Source organism: Leucoraja erinacea, chromosome 27 (genome assembly GCF_028641065.1).
Source record: "Leucoraja erinacea ecotype New England chromosome 27, Leri_hhj_1, whole genome shotgun sequence".
Lineage (NCBI taxonomy): Eukaryota > Metazoa > Chordata > Chondrichthyes > Rajiformes > Rajidae > Leucoraja > Leucoraja erinaceus.
In genome coordinates, this window is record NC_073403.1 from 13,211,170 (window position 1) to 13,217,169 (window position 6,000).

Consider the following 6,000-nt stretch of genomic DNA (forward strand, 5'->3'; position numbering starts at 1 on the left):
ACTTTTGTTTTTCATTTCATAGTCACTAAAACAAGTGGTATTGTAACTATGTATTTTTCGATCTATACATTTTACTTCGGAGTCACGTGAGTGACTACGTGAAGAACCTGCCTCAGCACGCATGCGCGGCATTACGTTTCAGCAGGCAACAGCGGCAGACGGGAGTTAGGCTCTCCCGCTACAACCCTGAAAGGAAGCTAGGTAAGTCTTACCTTCAGGTCAACAGCGACTCGCGTCTGTTTGTTGCTCCAGGTGGAGCAAAGCAGCAGGAGAAGCACCAGAAGACGCCACCAGGACCGCACACGCTGCGGTCCACGGACAGGGAGCTGCACCGATGCCAGTCTGGACGCAAGCGACCCCCGTTGGACTCTGGGGAAGCAGTGTTCCGTTCGCGGAAGGGGGGAAAGATGCCACCAGGACCGCACACGCTGCGGTCCACAGACAGGGAGCTGTGCAGGGTTCCAGTCCAGAAAACAACGGGTCAGGCGCTCCCGCTAAAGAATGGACCATCAGGTAAGTCTACTCTGAGGTCGGTTTAACTGGCAAAGGAGAGTTCTTTGCTTGTTCCAACAGCCATTATTGGGGGATACATTGAGCAGCGCATTTAACCTAAATGTTTTTAAAAATGCATTTGATACCTGACGTCGGCTATCATGTCCACCTGCTCATTCCAGAAGGGCAGGGTAGTATGGCAAAACACCTGACCCTAATGTTCAACGGTATACCCCATAACTTCTCTAGTGAAGTCACAAACCTGCCCTCAATCTATGAAATTAACAGCATTATGAGAATGCCGACCTCACAAGCACAGATCCTGCTACCTGGCATTTACCAAACCAGTCCTAAAAAACTGGACGAAGTGTTCAAACTATTCGGCACAAGAGGGCAGAGTCTGGAATGAGCACCACACAGAATACCAGACAGCAGTACCTCTCCGCGTCCACCAGCGGCGTCTACCTCAAGGTACTGGTGAAAGCTCGGGGCCTGCATGCCAAACCCGTAGGATTTTAGGCCACGGCCCAGAGCAGGCCCCAGGGAAAATACCATGGAACCAAGGATACTTTATGGTAGACATCAACCTTGAAGATGCATACTATTCAGTACCTTCTCATATAAGTTTCGGATACCGCAATTACCTGGATGGAGTAACCATGATGAGCATTGCGGCATTTAAGTCAAAGCTACCCAGTATCAACTAGCCCTGACACTTAAGAACATCCATCATGGCATGTCTATATATTAACGACACACTATCCTTGGATACAGCTTTAGCTGCATTAGCTACTAACTTATTTAGCGGGCACTGCCATATATCCAGATATTTACGTTGACCATCCACAACTTTGTCATCTGGTATTCATTAAGACTATCAGTTATGGTAACATTAACCACCAATCAACTACGTGGCAAAGTATTGGGATAGTAGCAGCATTACCAGCTACTGAACATTGTACCTTTCCTATGAGCTGAGATACTAGTGTTCAAAACTATATCCATACCTGTGATATGGGGGCAAATGGATTAATCTGGAGTGTTATCATGGAATTATCGGCAGGAAGGATTATGGTTGTACTCTTCCACCTGTTTTGAGTAACATCTTATGTGTCCTGATGTGTTACTGAGCTTGTAATACTTAGTGCCAATGCAAATTGACTTAAACGTGTTATATATTAACTTACTTAATTCTAGTGAAGCATTTGCTCAGTAACCCACCAAATTTGCATGTTCGTTTATAAGTTAACAACATCACAGTGGTGGCATATACCAAACCACTTGGGCAGGGAACATCGATATTAGGTGACAATTTATTAACAATTGGTAACCGTATGTCGTCAAACATATTTGACCATCAGTAACCTCACCTATCAGGTGAGCTAAATACTGTAAACATACATTTAAACCAAAAATATTTGCTGAAATTACTAAGCAATATGGACACCAGATATCGATTCCTTATATGCAATCAAATCACCACGTATTAACTTACGTCACATGAAACCAATTTCAAGGCAGCGGCAATGGAGACATTCCCACGTATTGAGGGGTGGGGGAAATCTAATCTCTAAATTCTCCTTTCCTTCTACCTCTTCAATAGGTACTACGGCTTCATCAGGCGGGTACTACGCAAATTACAGTGGACCAAGTCCACAGGCATAGTTCGCAGTGATCCTCGATATGGTCATTAAAAGAATTGCAAAATTGGGAAGACCACTGCTGTGTTTGGATCAGCAGCGCTATCAACCTGATGACAGCATTCCGTCGCATATCCTAAGGAATATACCTGAGGAGCATCAAGAAATGGGATACTGTTTTTCCAAAACAGGAATTACACATTCAACAACAACAAAGCTGTACTGGAGCTCCTGGCAGGTCTTCACCACAATGAAGGAAATGTTCAGTCAGCCTACTCAACTTGGGTACCGCTCACTGGTGATCAGATACAGGAGAGGCATATTCAATCCATTCCCCAGAAATAGGTACACCCAAATTGGGATGTCAGTGAAACCCTGACGTACCTTAGGGGATGATCATCAGCCAGGTCACTCACCCTGGAACAGCCTACCCTGAAGATGGACATGCTGGTGGCCTTACATCAACACAAAGAGCCAGTTCTCCCATCTACTGTGATGGGACAACATGGTTATGACACCAGATAGTGTCACATTCCCATTCAAGGGTTGGCCAAACAGAACAGACCAGGAACATCAGGTCCAGTCATGAAATTCCAGGCATACCCACCTGAGCCACGTTTTATGTGTCATGGCCCACTCAGAGATCTACATCGACACAATAAGGAATACCGAGGGAGAGGAAAAAGCCTTATGGGTCAGCCACAATAAACCTCTTGGTCGGGTGACGAGCTAAACTATCTCTAGTGGCTCAAGCAGGTACTGGGAGTTGCTGGAGAAAATACTGACGTGTATAAGTCTTATTCCACCAGGACGGCTCCCACGTCAGTGACTAAGAGAATGGAAGAGCCTATGGACCTCATCCTGGCTACTGCAGGTTGGTCCAGGGAGTATACGTTCCAAACGTTTTTTAACAAACCACTGACAGAACCTGTATCGTTTGCAGAAAAAGAATCTGCAAAAAATATATAATTTAAGCCCGGGGGAGCAATTGATCTTGTTGTTGTTAATAACACCATTATTGTTTTACAAACAGATTCATGGTTGATTACGATAACATACTTCCTCCCTCGAATGACTTCGGCAGCGAGTGAAGTATGAACTGTTACACGGTTTGAAATCACAGAGCTTTGAAGTCTTCACGTAGTCACTCACGTGACTCCGAAGTAAAATAGTAAGATTAAACGAGAACTTACCAGTTCGAAGTTTGATCTGTATTTTATGAGGAGTTACGATGAGGGATTACGTGCCCTCCGCTCCCACCCTCATTATATGGGATCAAACTAGCAAACTGATGTCTCCTTGTCTTTACTATGTTTACTTCAAATAACTGTGTCTATCTGTGATTCCACACCGCTGCTTTGAAGTATGCCGCGCATGCGTGCTGAGGCGGGTTCTTCACGTAATCCCTCATCGTAACTCCTCATAAAATACAGATCAAACTTCGAATTGGTAAGTTCTCGTTTAATCTTACTATTTTGTTTGTTACTTGTAGGCTTACATGTATGCAATTTTATATTAAAATGTAACTTAAATCTGTTTGGTCCATTAACTGGCATGCACATTTTTCAGTGCACATTTTGATTACTTTCCATTCTACCATAGAGATATAAAGTCTATAATAGACTTTATTTGCATTTCTATGATTCTACAGAGCTTGGCTGGGAACCTGGGGCTCACCAAAATTGTTCCCAATTAGTCCCTGCACCTCCTAAGGCCGGCCCTGTGTCCCTGGGTTATGAGTGAAAGGTTTATGAACACCCGTACATACATTCGAGTTCCAGTAATATTATTAAATTCAAAAGGCCAATGTACGCACATGTACTTGTTCCAACGAATGGCAGAATTAGTTTCTTCTCTCTCTTCACTTATAGTAATTTATTATTTCAAATCAGTCTTGTGTGTTTTCAATGCCGATTATTACAACACTGTGGAGGTGTGGATCCCAGAGCACATGTCTATTTTGTGTATTTTCCGATTTACAGACAAAATAGTCTAATGGACGGACAGCGTGTAATACGGTGCCTCCTGAACATTGTAATAAAGTTCTCTGCCGGCCAAGACTGCTGCTGTTCAAGAAGGTGGCCCATCGCTTCCTTTTCAAGACTGTTTTTGACCCTGGGTAAAGAATTAGACTCTCTCCAGACGTGTGAGGCTGCTCAAAGAGAACTTTCAGGATTAGAGAAAACAGCAACATCAAACTGTAGAGCAAAGGGTCAAGCCCTTTGAACACCCTGTCTGCACTGCCCTTGGCATGGGTGCAGACATTAATAGGTATGGCAGCAGGATCTAGTGCTTCTATTGTGCGGGGGCTGGAGGAGGTGTATTTGTTCTTCTTGGAGCAACCTGGTAGGGAATTAAGGTAGGTTTTGATGGAGATTGGATTCACCATCATTTGGTGTGTGATATTCATTTCCACTTAGACACTGTGCAGAAAGATCAGTGCCGAGACGGTTTACATTGGGAGTCATGACCGTTGCTGGCGCCTAGTAAGGTGCTGACGAAAGATCTTGTGACGGACAGATCTGGCACCAGTTACAGGGTAAATTGTCAGCCCTTACTGAATCATACCCTAGACAACATTTCAGACTCATTCACAGTCCTGGGCAGGTCATGCGATGATCCCTATGAATTCTCAACATTGACTCCATGACACCACATGGCATCAGATCAAACATGAAACCTCCTCCTGATTTATTTATTTATTTTTATAAAGTTATTTCGAACAGAATAAACGAATAAAAAGCAAGTGTGAAACAGCATACAAAAAACAAACCAAGAATATTTATAAAGTGTCATAAACAATATCTATAAATAAATGAAATTGTATGTGTCTGAACAGGAGCAGGAAGAAGCCAAACCAACTACTCCTCCTGGTTAGCGATCCCCCAGCTGATGAGACAGTGCTCCTCCTTGTTGAACAAACTTGGAAGCGCACTGAATAGCAAAGACATTGAAGTGCCCACCCAGATCTATGCCCTTCACCAACAGTGGCTTAGGGTTGAGAGAGCTGGGTGAGTCCTGAAGGACTGTGCTGCCAGGAGAGTTGAGGGAACCAACACAAGGGATAAGCCTATTTGACCTCATCGTCAGCAGCTGTCATAGATACGTCTATCCCAGAGAGGATGTAGGTTTCATCTTCACATCCAGGGCACCCTCCACTGCGTTGTGTGGCATGACAAAACTGCAAAACGTAGTAACTGAAAACAGTTCTGGAAGCTCAATACTGGGCATCCATGAGGAGCCGTGGACCATCACCAACACAAACATTTTCCTGCTGATCCTGCACCTCTAGCCAGGATAGGACAGTGACAACACTGGCATCCAGCCAGGGGTGCAGTGCTGCCTGAGCTCACCAGAGCACCGCTCCGGCCCCACTGTAAAATAAAAACCTAAATTAAACAGCGGGGAATTTTAACTTGCGGGGATTTTAACAGCGGCTGATAATAGTAAAAGTGACAAAAGCTGTGTTTCGCCTGCAACTTTACAGCACAGGTTCTCAACATATTAAGCTGCTTCATCAATGATCTTTCTTCCATTTAGAAGGTCAGAACTGGGACCGATTGCACAATATATAATTGCATTCACCATTCACACTATCCATTCACAACACAATTCAGCAACTGAAACAGCCTGCATTGCAGCAAGACCTGGACAACATTCAGATGCAGGCTTACACATGGCAAGGAACACCTATGCCCCTGTCCCACTTAGGAAACTTGAACGGAAACCTCTGGAGACTTTACGCCCCACCCAAGGTTTCCGTGTGGTTCCCGGAGGTTTTTGTCAGTCTCCCTACCTGCTTCCACTACCTGCTACCTCCGGCAACCACCTGCAACCTCTGGGAACTGCACGGAAACCTTGGGTGGGG